Genomic DNA, 27,165 nt, shown 5'->3' with positions numbered 1-27,165 from the left:
AAAATGTAATGTAGTGGCTCTCTGAAGGCACCAGTTCTGTAGGGTTTGGGCATTTACTGAGACAATTATTAATTGTAGCAGTAAATCACAAAGTTGATTCTTTTGATGGCTTTAGAATCCAACCATGCGACATAACTCAAACAACGCACACACACAGGTACTAATACACGAGGATACATTTATTAATACATAGAATATGCATATAAATCTAACAGATCTTATCGAGAGGGTTATCAGAATACAAAAGATATATTCATTCAGTTACAAAGAGTTACATATATCAAGAGGACATACGTTCAGTATATCATTCATTTAGACCGTTTCATAAATGAACTTGGTTATAACTTCTACATTAGATACTCAAAACAAGTACATAACTCTTAGGAATTAAATTGATATCAACTGGTTGGGATAACAATTGAATTCTCGAGCTGTAATGCATTGAAGTTGAATACTCATCCAATCTCTGGGGATTCAGATCTCCTGTGGGCACAAAGAAACAGTTGCAGGCTGTTGCTGTCCAATCCGCGCTCTCTGGCTGTGTGCCAGGCTGTGCTGTGCAGCTTGCGACGGTGCGCTGCAGATGCTCACTGACCGGCTAGTTAGTGTTGGCTTTAACTAGCAAAGTTTGCGCACAGGAGAAAAGATGACTGTGAGTCCCAGCAAGTCAGGAAGAGGACCGGTTCGTTCCTGATGAAGAGCTAGTTCTGAATAGTGATTCAGCTGTCCACAGTTCCGACCTGTTCACGAGGCTTGCTGCTGATGCTAACCTCGGGTGGATCCTCTGGTTACTCTCTGGCAACCTCCGTTCTAGACTCTTAGAACAAAGGAAAGTTCTGGCACTCGGACACACTGGCCGTTCCGTGGTTGTCCGGGCTGAGTCTCAGGATGGTCAGGAGGCGCACTGCGAGAATGTCCTGCCCTTGGGAGCCTTCTGCTCCTGGGCCGTCCTGCCCTGGAATTCTCCTTTAGAATTCCCTTCGGAAAAGTCCACAGAAGTCTCCACTGAATCTCTCCTGAATCTCTGTGTTGCCTGTTTTTACCTGGAGGAACTTCAGCTCGTTGATTGGCTGAAAGTTCCATGGGCATCAGAGTCCCACGTGGGTTACTCGGCCCTACCAGTCCCTGATTGGTTGATCAAGGTGAGATATGAGTCACTTACTCCTGACACTTAGGAATGCAGTCCAGATGTCCATCTGGCACTCCCTAGACAGATAGGCGCCAATGGATGACCATTGATCATGATAGCCAGGCTTAGCTAAGTGCATCCCCCTTTGGGAGCTGTCCTAGGAAACCTTAAATCAAAGGAAACCTTAAATCAGCCTGCATGAATAGTTTCTCTGTGGCTGCACCACAGAGATGAACAGAGAAATGGGGCCTCATTTGGGAAGGCTCAGAACACTTAATTCTTCCTTATTAAAAAATATTTTCCAATTGATGATGATTTAATTGTTATACTTCCATATTTCCTTAACTACCTCCCAATATGCATTTTTAGGTTGGCAAAAGACCTTCAGAACTAGCTAAATCAATGGATGCTTTGCATTTTGTTTCAGTTGTCATTCTCAATCATTTAGAACTGTTTGGAATACAAAGCTCAAGAAAGCTGTAATTGAAGAGCAAAAGTGATACAGCAGCTGGGTAACTTTTTTTTGTTGTTGTTGTAGACGGATCCCTAGATGTGGACTAAAGCTAGATAATACAGATTTATGAAATACTGCAAATTGTTTTACCTGCTATGCGTATTTTAAAAAGGATACCTGTATGTTTTGCTGAGACGAGGCCATGTATTGCTGGCAAAGAAATTGCCAGAAGCATGACAGATTATACTTAGAGCTGTTTCACGGTTGGAGGGCTGTCAGAACTAGCAGTAAACTGCTTATTCACTCTTGGCACACCTTTTCTGTTCTAATTATGTACTTGCTCACCAAGCTGTTCTTGTGCTGCTTTTTTCTTCTCTACACCTTGCTTCTCCATTTCATTTACTGTTGCTTGACTCTCAATATTTCCTCATCAGCTGCAGTATGGAATTTTATTATAGAAATAACTGCTGAGACAGCGTGACTGAAGTTCAGTGCTGAGTTGTAGCAGAGCTTACTGAAGGGTACAGGGAACTGATATATCAGCAGCAAATAAAGAAGACAGTATTTGTTCTTGGTGTGATGAAGTACTATACTGTATGTGTAGGATTTTCCCAAGATTTTAAATAAAAGTATTCCAACGTTACTGGTAATTATTCAATAGCAATCAAGCTCATTACTTTGAGAACATATTTTCTTTAACTATGACACTTAATACCAGACAAGATTTCTATTATAAGGACAATTATAGTATGTTACATATCCCCAAAAAAATATCACAGTAAATCGGCATTTATTATCTTCACCATTGACAAATAGTTTCTCAAATAATGCACTTTTAAAAGATATACTAAAAAAAACCATTAAAATCACAAACAAATGTGAATCTTCCAATACACTTTTTTTTACATTTTCAATGCCACTCGCTACAGTATATGTTGAATGGTTTTCATACAGTTGATGCTCTTATACTTAACAAATTAGTAAAAAGCAACAGTAATATTTGCAGCCTGAACACTATGCCCAGTTTGGAGTACTGCAGAACCACAAAAAAAACTTTGGTTAAGGTCTAAACAAGGTAATCTCCTGGTAGAAGTGTCAAATTTATTGGCTTTGCAGCATGAAACAAGTCACAGGTGTAGCTAGTATGAGGAATAAAACTGCTTACCCAACTGCTTACACTCATTTCATAAACTGAAATTAAAAGTAAGCACTTTAAAAAAGACAACTCGGGAAATATCAATCGCAAACATTTATTTGCTGAAATATTTCCCAGACAACTATTCACCTGACTATGACTGATTGCTCGTTGTTTTGACAGTAACATTGTTTAATGAGCTGAAGAAACATTTGTATTTTTTTCACTTGATTAATTCATTTAGAACTCAGGAACATAAAAAGAACATGGCTGTACTGTTTGTATACCCTTAGGGTGGCTCTTGGCATCTTACAAGTGTCGCTGAGAGCTGTCAGCATGTTTCCAAGAAAATGCTGAAGAGATTATGTAGGGGCATTGATGTCTCTCCAGCCAAAATTCACAGACTATGTCTGTTCTCTTCATTGTACATACTGTAGGTGTTTTTTCCAAAAAGACTGTTAATCTGTTTAATTGTGAAATTGTTGCAAAAAAAGTTTTAGAAATAAGTGTTTGTGCTACTTACCAATAGCATTTTGTCTATATATGACATATATAAAAACAGAAAGCTCTCAAGTACAAAAAAGTAAAAAGTAAAAAGGAAGTGTTAAACTATAAATCCTGCAATTTTTCCTTCTCCTTTATCTGAAACTCATATATTGAACAGAAAACATTTTAAGAACATATGAACATACTGTAACATTTGCTGAGTAATAAAAGTAAAAAATGCTTTGCTTTTCCTTCCATGAGTTTGGTTTCTCTAAACCTTACTTTTAATGAATCATTTTTGAATCCTTAAAATGCTCAGCACATTCTTAACTGATAAATATAAGAAGAAATGAGCATTTTAAATATATCTATGTCCAAAATTGGAGCCAATTCAAATTGTAAAGGGGCTATATTTATTTTAAAGTTAATGTTGAATAAATGTCTTGGCTAATGCGTATCCAGATTTCTGAACATTATGCGAGACTTAGTGAAAGAAGCCAGAAGCTACTGTACATGCGTAGAAAATTTTGGATAAGACAGTTTGCCATATACCTATGCAGTTGTAGTTAGTGATTTAACTTTCTTCCAAAGAGTTTAAAACCATATGTGTATGACAGTTTGACAACCATTAAAGGCTAGTTGGCTGGCTAAAGCATCAGAGAAGCAGACAGGGTGACAAATTAAGGCAGGAATCCTGATTACATTTAAGCAGCTGCAGAGGAAGTTTCTGTTTTTCCCCACAACATCAAAAGCCTTTAAGCCTTTTGACATGTTGAGATCGCGTCATACCGCATTTTACCGCATGCAAATTAGATTATGTTAATAGTATCTGGAATCACCTTGTAAAACCACCAGGTGGAGCTAATAACGCTTAATCTCTCATATACAGCATTTGAGCTGTCGCCAGAAAACACCCGGTTTAGAATCCCGATCACTGCTGAGTGACAATCTTTATTCAATTAAGAATTTAAGAGACCCGGAGGTGATCAGGGAAACCACAGTAAAGACAGTGCCCCTCAGAAAAGGAAGGAGGATGGGAGGAGGTTCAATTATCTGATTTAAGTTGTTGAAGCCTTATCTCAAGTTCAAAAACTTGTGCGATGAAAGCCTCAAGTGATGGGAAGTTCAGGGGTAGGTGTGTAACAAGATCCTTAAATTCATCCGATAATCCAAGGTGGAACTGGTGAATAAGGGCTTCGTGATTCCAAAGGGCTAGAGCAGCCAGGAAGCGGAACTCAGTAATGTAGTCCTGAAGGGATTAGGATCCTTGAGTGAGGGAAGTCAGGCATGCAACATTGAGGTGATGCGAGTGAACTTGCCTGAAGACCGAATGTAGGGCAGCTTCAAAAAGGTAGAAGTCGGAATTCTCTGGAGTGTTCCGAGAAAGGAGATGCATGGCCCAATCCAGAGCTCATCCAGTGAGGTAAGATACCATAAAGGCAATTCTTACTGTATGCGTTGGGAAGCAGTCGGGGCGGATGTGAAAAGCCTTATAACATTGAGTCAGAAAACCCTGACACTTGGAAAGGTCTCCATCAAACCGTTCAGGGGGAGGTGGGGGTAATGGATTTACAGGTGCAGGAGTCGGGGGGGCAGGAACGGGAGCTGCAGGTTGTGGAGGTGGTGATCATGTGACATGGTTCATTAGTTGCTGGACTGCCGTAGTTAGTTGGCCTAGAGTCCGGGAGTGCTCCTGGAGAATGTCATATTGATCATGACTCGCGTTTTGCAGGTCACCCCGGTGTCAAAAGCACCCTGGAATTTATCTCTAGATATTTCTGGTGGCCATCTATGAAGATCGACATTATTGGGTTTGTGCAGGCTTGTTCCATCCGTGCCAGTGCTAAATCTTCTCATCTCAAGAAGACCAGTCTACTTCAGCCACTTCAAATTCCTAGATGACCGTGGTCCCACATCTCAGTGGATTTTCTGACGGATCTCCCCAGGAGTCAAGGCAAGACTACTATCATGGTCGTGATAGACAGATTCTCCAAGTCAGCTCATTTTATTGCCCTTCCTGATCTTCCATCCGCTCAAGAAATGGCCAATCTTTTTGTTCTTCACATTTTCAGACTTCATGGTATTCCTGCAGACATCGTATCGGATCAGGGACCGATTGATTCATTTCTAGATTTTGGAGAGCCTTTTGTAAATCTCTTGGGACTTCCACATCTCTTACGTCCGGCTATCACCCTGAAGCCAATGGCCTGACAGAAAGAACCAACCAAGGCCTACCCACTTACCTCCGAGCTTATGTCTTCGCTTCACGAGACGACTGGACTTCTCTTCTCCCATGGACGGAATACGCACATAATTCTCTCTCCTCTTCCATGACTGGGATGTCCCCCTTCTACTGTTCCCTGGGATACCAACCCTCCCTTCTCCAGGATTCTTTTCCCAATTCAGATTTTCCCTCCTCCAAACCCGCCTCACCTCCCTAAAGAAGATCTGGAGGCATGCCAGATCCTCCCTTATCAAATGCTCCCTGAGACAGAAGGCCACCGCTGATCTTCATCGATGATCTGTTCCCAGGTTACAGCGAGGGCAATTCATCTGGCTGTCTACCAGGAATTTACCCCCTAAGCAACCTTCACATAAATTAGGACCTTGTTAAATTGGACCTTTCCGCATCCTTTCCCAGATCACCCCTGTCACCTATCGTCTTGCCCTTCCTCCGACTCTCAGGGTGCATCCCTCCTTCCACGTTTCTCTCCTGAAGTCCTACCATAGATCTCTCCTCTCCCGAGCTCGACCTCCTCCACCTCCTCCATGACTCATTGATGGCCTGCCTTCTAACACAGTTAATAAAATCTTGGATATCCGCTGGCTCCAGGGCCGCCGGCAGTTTCTTGTCGATTTCTAAGGATCCTGATATTGTTGCTACTGTCAAAGGAAGAAGACTACGGTGGTAGGGCCATGTAATGAGAAGAGATCAAGACCTAATAAAAGAAGTAGTAGAAGAGAATATTGAGGGAAATAGGCCACGAGGAAGACCTAGAATAAGATGGATTGACATAAGGCAGAAATTGATGTAGATGCTTGGAGAAATACAGTAGGATGTACTGGAGGAAGCTAGTTGGTGAGACAACGGAACGGCTTCAATTTGAGATGCCACCTCAGTAAGTATTTTCCCAAATATGTAAACTTAAAAAAAGTAATTTCTTACACGCAACTTGTAACTGTAATAGATTACTTTTTTAAAGTACATTTTTATAATACTGGTCACAGGTGTTTTTTGAGGTGTTAAGGCTGTCGAGTTTAGGTGTGAGATCAACAGATCCAAAGGCTTTAGTATAGTCACATTAAGAAGTTACTGCCAGTTATGTTAGTATAGCAGATGTTTCCTGTCATGCTGTTGATATTGCATAATTAAAATAGCTAAAACTGTGTGCTTGATAATTCATGTAAACATTGTCTTTGCATGTATAAGTTTCATGTATTGTATGTTGTATTCGCAATGTTTGCCATCCTTGTGTTGCTGCTCGTCTTATTATTTTATACTCAAATGCTAATAAGTACAAAGAGAAGCAAGATCCCACATGCCTATCACTGCCTCCCATAATATAATAATGACAGTTGAGTCATCTTTCAATACTTACTGTAGATATTTTAAGGTATATATAAAGTAAAAATATTCTGTATAGGTGTTTTTACATTTGCAAGTCTTTTATGTTCTAAGGGATGGTGTACACATAGCAGAATCAGTTTCCTTCTTACTCCAGAAAATGAGATACAGCAGCTTAAATGGAGAAAGAAGTAATTATTATAATACCCAAGGGGGGGTTGGATGGAAAATATGGTGGCATTTTCAACACCACTGATTAAGTTCTTAGAAAATGACAAGCAAAGAATATGACAAGCAAGGCAGGTGGCCCCCTTTCAAATTGAATGCCATTCACTTAAGAACAATTCTTTGGAGATCATTTGGTTTTGATTCAAATTAACATATCAAGCTCTTAAGATTTGACTTACCTATTGCAGCATTAATCAGGCTCATCTTGAACTTCTCCAATGTTCCTGTCTTATGGTCTCAGTTTTAATCATCACCTACTAATTCATGTGAAATGTAACATAATTACCAGACATTAATATACCAATTTTTCATAAAACCATACTGGAAAATAAATTGGCTGTGATTAGGAATTTTCAGACAAGCGGACCAGTACCCAAAAAAGTGTCATCTTATGTCTGAAATGAACAAAAAAATGAGAGGGCTGTCACAAGGAAACATTAGTAAAGACAAAGTAGTCAGCTGTGAAGGTGACTGTATAATGAGGTCAGCATAAAAAGTGAGAACAGAAGTTTGCGTGGTTGCTAAAAACCTCAGGAATGTATATCAACTATAGTAAAGTTATAGGAATGTGCTGACCAAAACACCGAATATGCAGAGAACATGTAATGTTGAATGCTAAACTTAATCTACAGCATAAGCATGGTCTCCAACCCTGATCTACCGTAGATGACTTCCCTGGTCTTCCACATGTCCTTAGTTTATTAAAGATCACATTACCTATGACAGTTATCTCAATACTGGTTCTGTTATGTGGAGTCCCTCTCTTTGAAGGCTCTTGATATGTTATACTGTAGTTGTATTCAAATAATGACTATTGCCTCTGATGAGTTGTAGAAGTATGTAGGTAATGACAGTCCATAATGTACTGCAGATGGCATGAACTAGTCTAGAGGGACTCTTCTAGTACGAAGAATTTTATTCTAGGTGAATCACAGCAATGACGACAGTCTATACCGAAGAGTATAACATTCATGTTAATCATCCCAAATAAATTAAATTAGGTACATTTGATTATTATTCAAAATAATATTTATTAATTAAACAATGGTACCTGAAAGATAATATCTAATGATTCATGAAGCTATCTTTATAGGAATTATGTAAATTGAGCTATCGCAAAATGACAGAGGTAATCATGTACACTTATGAAATCCCACTGTTGGAGCAAACCAATTTACATCATATTGCTATGCACAATTAGCTGCCAGAAAGCTTTTGGAAATCACTTTGTCAATTTAACTTAATATAATGTTTAAAATTATGCAATTAGTGATGCTTTCAGTTAAGAAATAAGTAGTATTGATCAGTTAATTCAAATAAATAGATGAACAGTTATGCAATGCATAAAATCAGTGATTAGATATCCTTAATTATCATGATCATTAGGCATTTGTTTTTATTAAACTTGCTCTTCTAGCTTCTAAAAACTCAACAGGATGTCACAATAGGATGAATCAAAGACATTTTATGAAGTAAAGACTTTTTATACACAACTATGCCCTACAAAAAAGAAGTATATGTATTCCAACATACAGTAAGTAGTACATAAGAATAAACACAATATTTACTGCAATTCTGAACAGTAATATATTGTCTTTTAGTGCCAGTAGCAAATATATTTAAATGAATGCACTCATTTATCTCTACAAGCTAATGACATTGTAATATTCAGGTGGCTGCTGCACATTGGTGGTGGTGGAGGGGAGGCTGTATTACCTGTAAAACACTTTGAGTGGAGTCTCCAGAAAAGCACTATATAAGTGTAAGGAATTATTTATTATTATTATTATTATTATTATTATTATTATTATTATTATTATTATTATTATTATTATAAACTTCACCTCACCTTTAAATCCAAATTTCTACTGTATGGGTCCCTTCATAAAGGTTTTCTGATTATCTGAAATTTTGTCTACCCAATTTAATCCCACCATTAAATATCAGGTTTGAAATTTATGACTGGCAGAAAATCTGGATTTAATCTAGCCCACGTGTTAACTATATTATTTTTGAACAGGGCACAGATCTACTGTACAGTGAAAGCATTACAAAAACATCCATCCATCCATTTTCTAACTGCTTTAGTCTATATAGGGTCATGAAGTAGCCAGAACCTATCCCAGCAAGCTGCGGGTGCAAGGCAGGACACACCCTGGACAGGACACCCTTCATCACAGGACACACACAGACAGAAACACATACATAGCAGGACCAGTTTTCCCAGAATCCAGTTAAACTACCAGTATATCCTTGGACTTTGGGAGGAAACCAGTGAATCCAGAGGAATCCGCTGTGAACACTGGGAAAACATACAAGCTCCATGCAGATAGCCACCCAGGACCTCATTGCTGCAAGGCAGCAATGCTAACCAGTGCTGCCTCATAATTACAATTATTTTATGTAGATATGAGTATAAGTTTTTTTATGTATGTTTTTTTTAATCCTGTCATGATTACTGCATTATATTCCAACACAATTAAAATGAACAAGATGCAAATAACTTTTCTAGGATCATAGATATTAGCAAGTATGAATTGATGTGTTGAGTTGAATTGCATTCTTTATTACATCATATTTTTGGAATAGTTGTAGAACATACTCATATTAAAAAAATATTTCCCTTTGTAGGATTCCAGTATATTGCACATTTATTAATTCTGAACCAAACACTAAACTGTAATTTGAGAATTCTAGAGACTGGCATCAAACTCCTAACTAAACATGAGTAAGATGGAGGGAAAATATGCTGTAGGGCATGTTCATTGTGACTGCCTCAATGACAGCAGCTTTACTAACACTGGCAAAAGCAATTGCTATAGTCTTGAAAAAAAGGTTTATGAAATAATGTTTCTAGAAAATCACAAAATCGGACAGAACACAAACTGAGACTTATGAATCAAGCAATACTGCCTGACCTTATCAAAGTTTTTTTCCTCATTGTTAATTCACCATAGTGGACATACTTTCTATATTCTAACTGTTTCTAAGTAAACAGAGATAGTATTAATCCTGAATTACCAAATTTACAGAACATTTTAATACCCTGCCACTAATTGCAATGCTAGGAGTAGTAAATTAACTTAAGCAGACCTTTTAATAGGAATCAAAGTCTGGATTTTCTTCTGAATTGTTTGAAATACTCTATTGCATGAGCTCCTAAAGAAACTGTCCAAGCTCTGTTTCTAACTGTAATTCAGCAATAAATACTTTATTCATCAATGCCAGTCAGTACAGAAATGCATTTACGAGCAATAAAATACTTATTGATTCTAAGGATTCTTTTTCTGTGAGCACCGGGTTAAATGAAAATGTGAAATGACTTCCAGACCCTTCTTAATATTCTGGTTCTATGAATGCTCTATTTAGAGAGTATCTTCTCTTTCAACCATATACTGTAGTCTTCAATTGATGCCACCTGGTTTTAATTTAAAAGTGCTCATTACTTCATCATAAATAGCATTTTTAAGACTATCAATTGAAACTGACAGAGCCTTACCAGTCTTTTGTTTTATTTTCCTTACGTATCACATGCTTTACATATTTGGTGTTTTTATTTAATCTATGAAAGCTTTCCACAATCCTTCACATCAGTCATGGGCCTCCAAGATTAGTGCGTACTTACACAGCCAGTAAAAGAAACAGCTGTGAGCTACGTCTTTGTTAGAATAATCTTTATCCTTTATCTGATCCAATGGCAATGATTTTAGAGGCTGTGGTTATTTTGTTGTTTTTTTTTCTTCTTGTTATGCACAAGATTTTAACCATGAAACTGCATCTTTTTAAAATAACTTCAATAATCTGTAGAACTGAGTGGTAAGAGCCCTCACATTCTAAAAAATGACAGCTTTTGAATAGTATTTGCCATTCAATATGTCACAGATAGGCAACACCTGCCAATCAAAGATACTTTTTTTGTTTAGGCTTCAGGCTATGCTAACGACTAGGTACAGTATCTGCAAAACTCAAATTCTCAGTAAGAAATCTAGAAACAAACAAGAAATCAGAATACTTGGTTACTCTTTACATTAGCAGGGCAAATTCAATTTATAAATTCTTGATAAACTGCAATATATTAAAATAATCAATTTATAGATCCATTCATTGATGTGTTCAGCAATTGCATGTACTATACAAATAAGGTTATCTTTAAGTACTGTATTAACATATTTAGCTGCACGTCTACTAATGTCAGGGCATTATCATGCAATATATACACATTATGCATTCACTTTTAGATCTTTTCTACATTTTCTAAAACTGGCACTTGTAGCCCATAAATAAATGTAGTAATTAATATTAATGAATATTTTATTTAAATCAGACTGGTGTTTGAAACTTCAACTAGAACCCATGTACATACAGTATCAGAAAGGCAATAGGTTTGAAAGCAAATATCTTCCAATAAAAAAAGTAAATAAAACATTCAAAGATTTCCTAGGGAGATGCAAGGAATGTACACAAGGCTACTCACAGAAGCATACAGTCGATTTTTCTATGGAACCTAAAGTGGCGAAACATTGATTTTATGCATTATATTCAAAAAGGGGGATGTGTTTAATAAGGTAATAGACATAAAGGACCGGGTGTTAGCACGCTTGAGAAATACATCTGAATGAGATCTTTTATGTCTTCACAGATACAGTATGCTAGTTGCACTTGACCAGGGACGTGCAGAGCGGGGTGGCTACAGTGGCTCAAGCCCCTGCCCCTTTGCCCTCATTGGCCCAAGTGCCCATTTTGCTTTTAGAAAAAATTCTAAAACCGATTCTGCTTCTGTACTTATACAGATCTCCCGTTAGGAAAAAAAAAGTTGGACCTAATTGAGCTCATCAGTGCATAAGTGGCCACCTCCTGTTCATTGTAAAAAGTGGAGAAAAAAAGCAGTGATAAGCAACGTAGGCTACTACACCTGTTGAGGTCGTGTAAAATATTTTTGAACGGTGAGAAGATACACAGATTTTTCAGAAGGACTGTACAAAAGTAACACACCAAGGGTGTCGTATTGAGTGTTTTGTGTTTAAGAAAGACTATTTTCATTCATTCTAAGTTTGCAAACTGCCAAACTCGCCACGTTATTGTCTGCATGGCTACTTAGCTAGCTAGACCTGAGATTTCCTTAAGAACATTTAATTAACTGAGTAGACAAGCCAGTCTTTTTGTATTTGATATAAACAGCTAACATGCATATTCTTTGTTGTATATATATATGGTTCAGTCACAGAAACAGGAGAGCATGCCTTCAGAAAAAAAAGAAAAAAATGAGAGAAAGAATTTAGGGAGGCAGCTAAAAGGAGTACATTGCTTCATAACTGGGTCACAACTAGCAGCAGACGAATAAGTAAATAGTCATCAAAATAGCCAGTTCCTTAGGCTACATTCTATGTACGCCTCAATAACAGAAGAGTCTTGCCTCACAAGAATGATTATATCGGTAAATGTTGTACGACTTAAGTTTTGATGAATATCAAAACTGCCTGTAGCCTATTTACAAAAAAATATACAGGCTATATGAGTTGTAATTCCATTATCATTTTTGGATATCTCTGCCAAGTGTTTTTTAGGACACAACCAATAAATAATTCTATGGAATTCAATTTATATATTAATATGTAATAAAAATTGATGTTGATGTATAAAATAATGTTTAAACTTTTAGCAGGGTATACTGAGCAATTCAGAGAGATATCCAGTACATAATAATACTAATAGAGATATAATGCTTTATAGGACAAGTACAGTAAATGATCTGTATCTTTTTATTTAAGCTGGCAGATGATACTTTCCAGCAGCTTTCTGAATATCTGTCTCACAATAGACACTTTTTGGGGGCAAAACAAGTCTTTGATTTGATGTGCTATCATGTGAACTCTTGCTCTTAAGATGGAAAGAGATTGCATTTGGTATTGCATGTAATTAGATGGTAATTATTTTATTTGCTCTGTCCTCTTGTTAAGATGTGTTACCGTATATCATAAAAATAAAGTATATGCATAGGAGAGGGGTGTAATATGTTGTCTGTTAATTAAACATAATCAGTAATTTGGGAAAACCATTTTTAACCAAGGTTGTTAATATTATAATGCCTCTGGAGTCACATTTAAACTTCCTGCAAAATCAAAACAACACAGAAATACAAGCTGGCACTGATTTGTGTCCCGGATACTCTAATGTAACAAATCCTGCCTCGTAAAGTGCCACTTCTCCCCATTTGAGCCACTGCCCACCAAAAGGTCTCTGCACGTCTCTGCACTTGACCTTCAACAAAACAACGAACAAACTGTAATCTCAGGAAATACACTTTATGTATTTACTAGAGAATTTAAGTGGGATTTCAGTATTTACTGTACAGTATATCTTTAATTTATGTTTGTAAGCAATATTTAAAGGGTAAAATGCTTGGTAAATACACACAATATAGTGTTAGTGTATATTTGCATACAGTATCATGCAGTAAAATGATTTATTAAACAGTGTAACTAAATATTGTGATTAATATTTTTTTAATCTATGATATTTCTAAGGGAAAAAACGTGCTATCTTTCTTCCATGGCTATTGCACTTATGGACAATAAAATTTAAAATAAACAAATTTAAATTTTTGCTACTTAAACAAGTAAAAAAAACTTCTGGGAAAATGTTCTACAAGTTCTAATTACAAGTTAAAAAAATTCACCAAGTCCAAGCCTAAGTCATGTTACAAGATGACTGTGAGTGGGACTCCCAAATTGTCACGTTGAATATATGATCTTGATTTAATTTCATGTTTTGTACTCATTTTCATTGCATTGCGAATTTCTAAAAAAAGTATCTGGGTTTACAAGGATATTGAGGTCCTTCTGAGCAACAGTAACTCCTGTGACTTGCTAGACATCCATGACATTGCAACATTCTCAGTGATAGATGCTTTTCTATTTCCTGCTAAATCTGTTTTCAACAATGTGGCAAAAACAGCATGAAAGAAGGAAATACCTCTGACAAAGCCCATTTTGAAGGAAAGCTTATGCATTTTTTCCTGTGCTGCTACCAAAAAACATTAATAATTTTAACTTAAAAAAAACAATTACATACAGTATTTTAAAATATTTGTGTCAATAAACGTTTTTCACAGCACTGTCAAAATGTAGAAAGTTTTCCATCTCCTGTTTACCAGGAAAGAAAATTTGGATATTTTCCTACCAGAAACCGTGGTTCAACAATGACATTTGCAATAAAATAAAAAGATAGATCCGCCGCTGTGGCAGGGATTACAGTCAATCCCAGGCTACAAGTGCTGCATCCAGGAGATTGACACAAACAACACATCACTGCCTGATGAGCTGAACCATTTCTATGCCCGCTTTGACGCTCTGAACACGGACACTGCTGAGAAGGCCCCAATTGTACAAGACGAGTTTGTTCTGAAACCCTCAGATCAGGATGTGCAGAAAACTCTGAGTAGGGTGAATCTGACAGCAGGCATTCAGGATTTTGTCTGAAATTGAGAATTTCCTGTCAAAAAGTAGCCAATTCACTCCTTCCAAAGAGTGTAATGAGACCTGAGCTTAGTACCTCTTAATCATCTAGTGTAGCTTGGAATGTCCAAATAACATTCTTACAGAATTCCTCATCATGCTTCCTAAAGGTCTGTAGGCAATAGAATAAGAAGCTCAAACAACATCCTTACAGATTATAATAAAGATCGTAAACTACAGTGGCATGTTGTGAACCTTTTCTGAAGAATTTAGAGTGATTGCAACAGATTGTCATCATGACTGCACGTAATCTTTGAAAAAAGAACATCATCAAGTAGGACAAGTAAGATAAAAGTGAAAAGAATCAATGTAGATGCGTTCTCCAAGTAGATTCTGTCCTTTTTAATATTAGTTGTTGTACAATACACAGTGCCTTGAAGGGGGTGAATATCTTCCACATTTTGTTGTCTGAACTTACAATTGTAACAGATTCAAACAAGATTTAAAAATGTAAATACCATTCTCCAAACTGATAAAAACAGTGATAGTATGAAAACAAGAAAATTCTCAGTTGAAAATTGTCCATCCACAATTCACAAGATGATACAGCATGATTGCCCATAAAGACCAGGGAGGTTTTGAAACAAAATGGGGATAATGTGGCAGAAAGAAAGTTACATATCCATAACTACAGTGAAGTATGAGGAAGTCTATCATTAAGTGAAGTGAACAGTACATCATTTCATCCAAACTACCTAGATCAGGCCATAGTTCCAAACAAAGCAGCTAGGCAAGCAGAAAATGGCTCTCAATGCCAGTGTGAAGTTATCTGTGCCTTTGAAAGCTCAGCAAAAGGTTATGCCCGAGACTGCAATCATGGGTTAATACCTCAACAATATCCCAATTTATACTGAAAGCTGGCCTGTATGACTCAATGGACAAAAAATAAGCCCTTTGAAAAAGGCTAAAAAAGTCTGCAAAAGACTAAGTCTTATATAAGATACACTGGGGCAGAAGCCCAACACAACAAACAATATTTGGCACCATACCAAATGTCAAACATTGTTGTGGCAGCATCATGTTACTGGGATTCTTATTCTCAGCAGGAACTAGGATGTTAAAATGGATGGAAAATGAATTTGCCAAAGTACAGATAGATTTTAGAGGAAAACTTCTTGAGTTACTCAAGAGTCTAAAACTTTGTCATTTATTCACATTGTACTGTAGCAAGACAATGACCTAAATATCAGGCGATGGTCACACTGAAGTGGAGGGTTAAGAAGAGAGTGTATCACTTCTCAGTGTTAAAAAATATAAATAAGACTATAATATATTTTTATAGATGCACCATATAGTTTAATTCTGAGGCATTATCAATATATTGGAAATATGTATTTTATGAAGAATAGGGTGAATTTGAAACAGAAAAAAATCAGTTCTACTGAACCCAATTCTATAGATATATTCTGCTGCTAACTGAGATCTGTCACATCTTGTCTATTTCATATATCTCAGTTAGCTACAGAATTGGGACCTTGGTTCCTGTTACCTCCAGTGAGCTCTCCCTCCTTCCAAATACTCTTTCTGGTTATATCTTATCAAACTGTTAATGTCAAGCTATAAACTTGTTTCCTAGGATATGGCCCACAGGTAATTCTATCTTAAACTTCAAAATAAGAAAAGGGCAAATCTACTAAGCCTTGGACTAAATGGTTTGCCTTGAGAGGGCAGCTTAAAAGAATTAAATCTTCTAGGCTTAGAAAAGATAGATTTCAAATCACAATTAAATGATTTTTGGATTGTTTAAAACACTGAGCAAAAAGATAGTGAAACACACATACATGTGTTCTGAATACATATTTCAGAATTTTCTGCAATTAGAATAATTGCATTGTAAAAAAAATACTTCTAGTCCATGTGGTACTTACAGTAGTTGCTAGAATTTCCTGAGATTGGCTAGGGTATTGATTTCAACAACAATGCTGGGGTAGCTTATTCAATAAACTAAAACTCCCTTATAACATAGCAAAATTAAAGTTGTTTCTGTCATATGAAACATTATGAACATTTATCTAAAATATATATTTGGTCTTAAACTGATTGGGTCTTAATTTCTAAATCTTAGCAAGTTAATGTTGAGAGATTTTTTACTAGATCATGCCTTGATTTTAATGCAGGTTTATGACTGAGAAATGTTAAATGTCTAATTCAAAAGAAAAAAAACATTTCACAAAACCTTTGGAATACTTTTTTAGTGCAAGAGGTTATAGGGAATTAAATTAAAGAATAGTCTAAAATTGAGGTACAGATGAAAATACAGTGCATTTTACAAATACTGTATATACTGCATATAAACACAAACTGAAAATCTAGCATTTGATTTCCTACAGGGATTGTATATTATCATTATATATATATACATTATATATATACTCTGATCGACAGTATTTAACCATAGCATTTCTCCAGTACAAGTGTAAATTGAACTTCAACAAATAATCTAACATCAAGATTAAAAATAACGTAATATGATTCACTAGTAGTTAGTTGGAATATTTTTTGTTTTTAAACCCTTTTCAGTGGAACACTTTTCAGCGGAAGTAATAGAAAAGAAATGCATTCTGCTATTTTCAGGACTTCACATTTATCAGGTTTCTGAGTGTTCCCTTATGATGGGTTTTGTAATGATAGACAAACATGAGAGCAAAAGGCAATGATTGATTAGAAAGCACAAACGGCAATCCTACATGGTTGCTCCAAGAAATCTTAAAAGGGGTATTTACCTGGAAGCAAGATTTTTGCTCTTAATGGATTTCCTACTGGTGAAACATTTTATTACCCATACTGTAGTCTTATTTATCAATAACGGACTTGAAGCCCTTTAAAGGGCAACATCTCAAAATAGAAGTACTCAAAGCTCTAATTACACAACTCTCAGAAATCCTGACCCTAACCATCCGTGCCTATTAGCAGGCCAGGATATCAAATGCATATGAAATGAAGCAGGAGAAGGAAGTATTAATACTACAAATATTTTTAGTCACTTTAATTCCCTTCTTGCTTGCTGCACAATCTATACATGTTCTGTGCCATTCCATTGTCTTTATTCGACTTTGATATTTATTACTATGAGACAGCAATAGAAAAAGATATTATTAAAAACAATTTCTAACCTTACTGACGAAAACAGTACAACAGGAGAAAAAAAATATCACACCAGGTAGTAGAGCACAAATGCTGTATGTGGCAAATGCCCACTTCCTCGTGACATTAACTCTCATTAAGCTTTAGAAACCTTTTCAGAATCTATTTACAGTATAACTGTGATAGTTGGAAAGCACTGTAGTGTAAAAACGCAAACTGAAAGATCATATTTCTTAAATTAAGATTAACATCCTACCTCTCCACCCTTACTTAATGTAAATCAATTTAAATTCAACATTATGAACATACAGATGCAGCCATTCAAAATGCACGGTACAAACCCGCGGTACGGGAAAGCCACCACAGGGCACCGCGGTAAGTGATTGGCTGGCCAAAATGACCGACAGGGGCACTCGTGGTGCATTGGTCGGTAGTGAAAAGATTTAATCATTTAATCTCTTTACTGTGCACATTTTAATCCGCTTAGTATTGAATATTTATATGAAATTTTACCACTAAAGGGAAATTTTAGTAGCTGAGCATAAAAAGAAGAGGAGCATAACGCATCTGAAGGTCATAAACGATATTAATTTAGGAACATAAACATTACTGTATGTAAACTGTACTGTGTATGGCTGGTCTTGGTAGTTTAAAGAAAAAATACACACCAGTCTTCCATTTCTCCCTAAACATTTTAAGCATGAAATTTTTATTAAACGGTACCCAAATATGCGATTGCTGTATAGAATGAATTTTAATTTAAAAAAATTATTTAACACGAAAATTAAGCTGTTTACATCTTCCACCTGAGAACATAGTCACCCATTGCTACCCAACGCAGAAACACAGCCACTAACTAGCAAAGAGAGGACATTAGCTAGCCAATATGATAAAGAAATAAATGATTATTTTGTTTATTTCTTTTACACATTTATTTGAACATTTCCATCGATTGTACAAGCACTTGGAAACTGTCCAATCCCTAGTTCATCAGGCATTTTCTTTTACGCTGCGGGCATTCTCCCGGTCTGGCGCCAGTCTGTGTCTTCTAGGATATAATGCCAGCAATTTTTTGTTAAATTTGGGTTTCCAATAACGCTGCAGCAAACTCTTGTTTTATGTCCACTATAACAGACAATCTCCTTTGCTTTTAACCAAGCGTTTAATAATTTCCTAAAATGAAAATGATTTACTTTATTTCCCTCACGGGATCAATAAAAGTATCTATCATCTATCTATCTAAACTATGGGACAGAATTCTGGGGTCTCCCTATACCAGAGATTACGGAAGGGCTTCAGAATGGTGATTGGCTGACACCATCTGACACCCCTCTGATTGGGAAAAAAAGACGTGTTGATCTGCTATACATACTGTACCAGGAAGAGGATTTCTTTCTATTCGAAACGTGTATTTTAAAAGTTTAATTAAGAAGTAAAAACCTTACAGCGTACACAGATTTCTAAACTGATCAGGAGGAAGAAAAATCACCCGTGTTTCGTGCATAAAAAGTGGTTATTAACTATCGAAACCTGTTTTATTTATTTTATTTTTATTTAGATTAAGAGTTCCCGTCACCCCCATTCCCATTTAAATCACAAACCCATGTTTAATTAAATGTCTTTTAACATAAATCGTTATCTTTGTCTTCTGCATAATAATGTTCACCACTCTGTCCAGCAAATTAATAATAGACTTTATTTTATATAGCGTTTTAAACGAATAAGTAATTAGATTGCTCATAAACCTTATCACTTATTCTTCATAAACACAGCGTAATTGCTCTCTGAAAATGCCTTTTCTTTTTATTTAGGCTCAGATTTCAACTATAGATCGTACACTAATTACTAGCAGTAAATACTGATGTTTTGCTCCCTCTTACCACAAAAATATTAAAAATAATGTATTGTAGCTGGGATGAACTTTTTTTTGAACGTGTCTCTACCTGCTGTGACTCGGACACGGAATGGTTAAAGATGGCGACAACTGTGGAACCCAGAGATGAGGGGGCGTCTTTCTGCTTCCATAACTAAAATGCCAAATAGGAGTAGTTTTTAATTCAGTTTGAATTATAACTGTACGTACTGTCTTCGTATTTGGCCAGGGCTTTAAAGAGAGGGCGCGCCAAAATTTTTCGGTGCCGTCTTCTGTGCTTTAAAGGTACCCCTGTCGCGGAAGAATTTGACCTCGGAACATTCACCCAGCATAATATTGTATTTCATTGCACTTTGACAGATTGTCTTTAAATCAATTGTTGTCAGAATATCCCCACCTCCAAACGAACAAAATTGCAATGATTTTATTAACTGGCTGTTTCAGTAACCTAAAGTATATATTTAAAGTAATAACAATATATGTTTTAAGATATGTTTATGTTGTGAATGTCTGTAGATTGTATCTTATTTTTAGTTTTTGTTTTGTTTCATGTAAATTTTATAAGGGAATCTTGATTAAAATCCTTTTATTTTTTCACAATCTGGTGATGCCAGACAGAATTCACATTCGCTGCAGCCAAATGGCCTTGCAGATCAGATATCAAGGAACAAAACAATTATCGCGCCCGGCTCCTCAATGGAATCGCTTTAACATGCTAATGCGTTGCTGTAACAACTGTCTACAGTACATTGTGAACAAACCGGTTTCACAGGTATTTTCAACCCCCAACCAATGTTGTTTCATCGGTTGTTATCCTGTAAAGCGCTTTGAGGAGCCACCTTTAAAGGTGCTATATCAAATAAAGTTTATTATTATTATTAATCATATTTTTCCTCCCAGAACTTGTAAATTGTTGTCGTTATTGTTGTTGTTATCCTGTATAGCGCTTTGAGAAGCATACTTTCCAGCTTGTCAGGTGCATTCTCTTGTAAAATAATAAGTAGAGCTTTGGGCTTATTAGTGCTCCACTTACAGCAACCCAATGTAAATACATTTTGTCTCCAAATCCACCAACACTTGTATGAATCATAGCCCTGCCAAATGATGCAAATTCTGCTGCAATGGTTGTGTGCAGGAATTATTCAGTATGGCATCTCCATGTTCAAGTAAACACTGCTCTGTGTGCAAATGCAAATGCATTTAAAAAAAGTTTTTTTTTTAAAAAGCCACCTTTAAAGGCGCTATATAAAATAAAGTTTATTATTATTATTAATATTGATGATATTCTTCCTCCCAGGACTTGTAAAATTGTTGTTGTTATTGTTGTTATCCTGTAAAGCGCTTTGAGAAGCATACTGTCCAGCATATTGTATTTCATTGCACTTTGACAGATCGTCTTATAATCACTTGTTGTTAGAATATCCCCCAAGAGGATATTCCCCCCAAGAGGATATAGAGGATATCCCCCAAGAGGTATCCAGGTAACAGTGAAACGGGCGTACAGTCTGGGGAGATCGCCCGTTTTCCATGTAAATAGTTCCCTGGTTCCGCACCCCTTGGTGTCTAATAATAAGCCCAAAGCTCTACTTATTATTTCCATGTAAATAGTTTCCTGGTTCCGCACCCCTTGGTGTCTCTCTCTCTCTCTGTCTCTCTCTCTCTGTCTCTCTCGGGTCTGCACTCTTGGCGGGCTTGTCTTGTGTTTCTCTCTCGTTTGGGCAGGGGAGTGCTGCTAGCGGGTGGTGACGTAGAAGAAATAAAGCGCAGTTTTTAACTCCACAGGTTTGAGTCTATGTGTTTGTCCTCAATTAACCTAAATTCATTACATTGGTGTCAGAAGCAGGAGGATGGACAGTGAATGGCCGATGATGTCGGACTCAGAGAAGCGCCGGTTCCCTCAGCAGCCGAGTGACCCCCTAAAGCGCCTTTTGGGAGCGAGCAGCAGCCGCCAGGGGCCGGGACGACCCCTCAGCACCACCAGTGGCCACAGCCCTTATCAGGGCTACCCCACGGTGACCTACTCAGCGGAAGGGGGTCCCTTTCCCGGGTCGCCTCAAGCCATGTGGCAGGAAGGAGACGCCAGACCAGCGGGGTCCAGCCCGCCACCCCTGCTCCAGCCTGCGCCGGTGAGACCGAGCCGTTATAATGGGGAGATCCCATGGCAAATGTTTGAGGCCCAGTTCCAGATGGCAGCCTGGGCAAACAGCTGGTCTCAGGTGGAGATGGTGGGCCACCACGCCGCTGTCCTGGAGGGAAGGCCTGCCAGGTGTTGCTGGATGTACCCGGGGACCAGCGGTACAACTACGCGGTGATAGGCGTCGGCCTTCCGGAGGCGTTTTGGCAGGAGAGGGGAGGCGCCGGGACTGCTCCGGGCAAGGTTGGCCCAACGCTGCTGCCTAGCGAGAGAGCCACTGGGTCCAGTCGCCACAGACGTGGCGGATGCCCACCGGGAGATAGCGCTCCAGGCGTTTCTCTGGGCACAAGCTGGACAGTATGCTTCTCAAAGCGCTTTACAGGATAACAACAACAATAACAACAACAATTTACAAGTTCTGGGAGGAAAAATATGATCAATTTTAATAATAATAATAATAAGCTTTATTTGATGTAGCGCCTTTAAAGGTGGCTCCTCAAAGCGCTTTACAGGATAACAACCGATGAAACAACAGTGGCTGGGGGTTGAAAATACCTGTGAAACCGGTTTAATTCGTCACAGCCAGCACTCCCGCAGAGAGTGATGAAAACCGCGCAGCGTCAGGCGAATGCACACTAATATGTTGGGCTTTTGGGTTCGGGTGGATTTGCACCCTACAGTTCAAGCTGCGGTACCGCTGTGTACTGTACATACAGTACGAACGTGTTATTTTGAAATATAAAAAAATGTCAATATACTTTAGGAGAAATTGAGTATTGGTGTGTATTTTTTCTTTAAAATACCAATAACAGCAACATACAGTTTACATAATATGTTTATGTTCCTAAATTAATATCGTTTATGACCTTTATGACCTTCGTTATGCTCCTCTCCACTAAAATTTCCCTTTAGTGGTAAAATTCCATATAAATATTCAATACTAAGCGGATTAAAATGTGCACAGTAAAGAGATTAAATTATTAAATCTTTTCACTAACGACCAGTACACCACATTATCTTCCGTGTCGCATTAACATTGGAATGTTTTTTTTTACAAGTGTCAAAAGAAGCGATACACAACCTGTCTCCTCTATAACTCTTCAGTTTTCAGAGAATTTCCGCCAAAGCCACACAACATTGTCCAATAATACTCTTCTCGCGTCTAATTTTTAGTTAAGCAGGATTTGAGCTACAGTCCATAACAGACCAAAAAAGAATCCACCTGCGATTCGGGTGTTAACAAAACGTGTTTACAAAGAAAGTGAAATACAGTAATACTACCAGCTATATAGGTACATAGATTTAGAAATTTAGATCCTTAAATTAATATCATGATTAATTTATTTAGATTCGTGCTTACATATTCTCGATTATAAAACAGATAATTCCGGTCCTGGAATCTGACTGGCTGACACCCTTCTGAAGCGGTACCATAATCTCTGGTATACGGACGCCCCTGAAATTTGACTTGTTACTGTGTGATAAATTTTAAAGACGTAGATAAAAAAGTTTGGATTCTCATGTATGTGGTACAAGTATCTTTTAAAACAGTCTTTGTTGTGCTCTTGAGGATCCTTGTGATATTTTGAGCTCTGGTTGAATGATAAGTGTCGCAGTTTAAATAATTTCCGTTGAAACGCTCTGTTAAAAGCAAGGGAGTTTTTATGTCTGCTATACTAAAAGAAAATGCCCGACGAACTAGGGATTGGACAGTATTTCAGTGCTTGTACAATTGATGTAAATGTTCAAATAAATGTGCTAAAGAAATAAACAAAAAAAGTAATTTATTCCTTTATCATATTGGCTAGCTAATGTCCCATCCTTGTTAGTTAGATCAACGAAATGCTGTGGTGTTACTTTTTGTCGGTGAAAAAATAAAGTCTTTTCATTTAAAATGACGGTTACAAATAATGTGGACCAGCGTAATACTTTGAGTTTACAGCTTGTCCAAGGTCATTCATTATTAATAATATGAGTAATATCTTCGGTAAAGGCTTTGATGCATAAAATATTTCTGCATAATTAAAATATTTATGATAAAGGTAGGTTGTGTACTTTTGCCCAACTGAGCAATCTTGCTTTCATAAAATATACCAACTTTTTAATGACTGATGATTAACATGCTGTAATACACAGTTTAAATTTAAAAGCTCAAATGCTGTACATGAGAGGTTAAGCTTTATTGGCTCCTCCTGGCAGTTTTACAAGGTGATTCCGGATATTTTCCGGTATGACGTCAAATGACGCGATACACCGCGTGATACTGCGTGAAACTGCGTTTTGATGCGACACGCCCACCGGGGTATACCGCGAAATACCCCACCCGTTTTGAATGGCTGCATCTGTACAGTACAACAATGAGACTCCTAACAAACATGCAGAGCAGCTTAATTCACTTATTTTGTGCAAGGGATAGTTTGCTGAACAAATGTATACAGTTTAGAGGACAAAGTCATTCAAAAACATTTTGAACAAAAAAATTAAATACCATTTTCCTGCTTCTATGCTAATAAAATAAGTTTAAACCCTATTAGAAGGGTATTGTCAACAAAACTAAATTTATTCCCAAATTTAAACATACAAATGTAGGCAAACAAATGAAAGCATGGAAAGTAGAGAAGAAACTTATTTTGCTTATTTTGCTATATCCTGTGATGAATATGAGTTTTTCAAGTTTGAGGAAATGGGGAAAGATTGGAACTACAGTATGGAGGAATAAATTCGATCCCTATTTTTCAAAGTAAATACTTTCATGGTCATGCTTTTGTTGTCATGGAAACTACTTTGTCTAATTCAGTCTACAAGCTCCTGCGTGTAGAAATCCTATATTCATACTGTATTTAAGTCCCATTAATTGTCTAAATTAATTTAATTATAAATTTAAAGTGTAAATGATAACAAATCAGAAACAGAGAATAATAATACATAATAAATAATACACTGATTGTTTTATTAAACAGTCTGGACACATTTAATATACTTTCTCAAGTTCTGAATCTCCTGCAGGCAAAAGGAAAGATATACTGTACTACAAAACTGTCAAGCCAATTGAATAAACTCATGTGGAAACCAAAAAAGACAAGAACAGCTAATCCATCATCCAGAGAAGATCCAGTTTCAGGTTACAATTAAAAAACATCCAGGTCACATATTATCAGAATTTAACAAATAAAGGGAATGCCAAAGCAAACTTTGTCAAATAGATGAATGAATGTCTTTGGAATTGTTTGGAGGATAGAGATTGCACAGAGCTGCATAGACAACTTACTGCAATAGGGTAAGACAGTTATAATGCACATCTAAGGAGAAAAAAAAATCTTTCCAGTCATAACATTGAGTTCTTAAATTTAAAGCAAGCTTTGTTTATGGAGGTAAAATAAGGTAAGGGCACCATACCTTTAACAATAGAGGGGTGGTGTGGTGGCTAAGGATCTGCACCTGTGGCTGGAAGGTTGCCTGTTCAAATCCCACGGCCGGCAGAGGAATCCTACATCCATTGGGCCCCTCAGCAAGGCCCTTAACCTCAACTGCTCCAGGGGTGCCATATAAATGGCTGACCCTGCGCTCTGACCCCAAGCTTCTCTCCTTGTTGGGGTATGCAAAAAGACATATTCTTAATACAAGAAATTGTATGTAAATTAATCTCAAAACTCAATGAAAACACTAGCTGAAATTAAGTGGTAAAGTTGTAACTCAAATACTCAAATAGACATAGCTGCCATAATATTTGAAAGAGAATTAAAATGTTGTTTTTTTTAGTGAGATAGCTGCTTTAAAGTGCAACAAAAAGGTCGAGAGAGGTTAAGGTACTGTAATCTACTTAACAAATCAACCAAGCAACCTTTCACATTCCATAATAAAGCAGACCTGTGCAAAGTGGAAGGGTACTTCAGGATAGAAATCTTTTCAAACCAGGAAAACCCTTCAAAAAAGCTAATGATTATTAATGATGTTGCCTGCTGCTGAATTTCCTCGGCACATTGGAGTTAGTTTAATAGGGCTAACCGTCAGGGAAAGGACTGTGTGAATTAAAATTTTAAATCTGCTTTTTTAAAAAAAGGGCAATTTTGAAATTTCATATGGTCTTATTTGCATAAGCACATTTTTATATATAATGAGTAAAGACCCACTTTCAATTTCTATGGTTTGTCTTCAAAGCAAAACTACAGAACAAACTAAACAAAGCTTTTGTCTTATCTACTGTATGTCTACTAGATGTTATCCAGCTGTTAAGGGTTTAATTGAAGGAGAAAATGTAAATGATGTGTAAAATAACTTAATACTGCTTTTGAGGGTAATATACAGATGCAGCCATTCAAAGTGCGCATTACAGACACGTACCGCAGGTGGCGTCGCTCAGTGTGACGCAAGATGACGCGTGGCACCGCAGTACGTGATTGGTTGACCAACAGGGGCACTCGTGGTCCGTTGGTCTGTCGTAGAAAGACTTACAGTACAGTAAACGTCTTTGCTGTGCCCGTTGTAGATATTGAATTTTACCACTGAAGGGAAATCTTAGTAGCTGAGCATAAAAAGAATAGGAGCATACTGTAACGCGTGTGAAGGCCATAAACGATATTAATTTTGGAACATAAACATACAGTATATAGCTGGTCTTGGTACTTTAAAGAAAAAAATACACACCAGTATTCCATTTCTCCCTAACGATTTTAAGCATCGAAGTATTTAACTAGCATGTGAAATAGCGTGTGAAAAAGTGGTAGTTTTAAGCTTTTCTGCTAATATAATATGGAATCGCGTATCTAAAGAATTTAATAACGGTATTCGTGTGCTGCGACGGGGCTGTGTAGGGCTGTTTCACCTGCGTGTTCATGCGAGCTGTCTTGTAGCCGACTGGTCTAGGTGCGTGACTACCAGCTGGCAGGTTGTGTGTTCGAATCCAGCTGGTGCTAGACTTTTCTTTTAACAAACATTTCTTCGAAAAAATAGAATAGCGATATTATGGACAATCAATTGACTTTTATATTTCAAAATATCGCAACATGATCGATATTTGCGATATTTTGAACATATCTTCCCTTCTGACAGTGGTTCCTGCTTCTATTGTGTGTGTGTGTGCAACAGAGTAAATTTTTATAGAGAAATGGAGGCTGGACAGTATGCGTTACAATATAAACATTTATATTGATTTAAATCGTGTTCTGATTTAAATCGCAAACGCGTGTTTAATTATATGTGTTTTTTAATCATAATCAGGCTAATGCAACATAAATTGATACAGTATCTTTGTCTTCTAAGTATCTTAATAAACTTTCAGCATAGCTTTCTACCCTTCAAGATTTATATTTCTTGGGATTTTGGGATCAAATGTGGAAGGATTAGATTATAATCGTTTTTATTTGTCAAATACGTGATTGTATTTCTGAATGTTATGTGACACCTACAGTAGTTCACTGCTTTAAATACATCGAATTAAGAAAGTTATGTGTAGCACTTAAGAACTTTTTTCTGAACCAGGGAAAATCTGATCATGTTTCTCTATAACAATAATAAAAAACTTTATTTTACATATCACCTTTAAAAGTGGCATCTCAAAGCAATA

Source organism: Atractosteus spatula, chromosome 5 (assembly GCF_055471065.1).
Source record: "Atractosteus spatula isolate fAtrSpa1 chromosome 5, fAtrSpa1.hap1, whole genome shotgun sequence".
NCBI lineage: Eukaryota > Metazoa > Chordata > Actinopteri > Semionotiformes > Lepisosteidae > Atractosteus > Atractosteus spatula.
The sequence above is the reverse complement of the archived record's forward strand: the minus strand, read 5'-3'. Positions refer to the sequence as shown.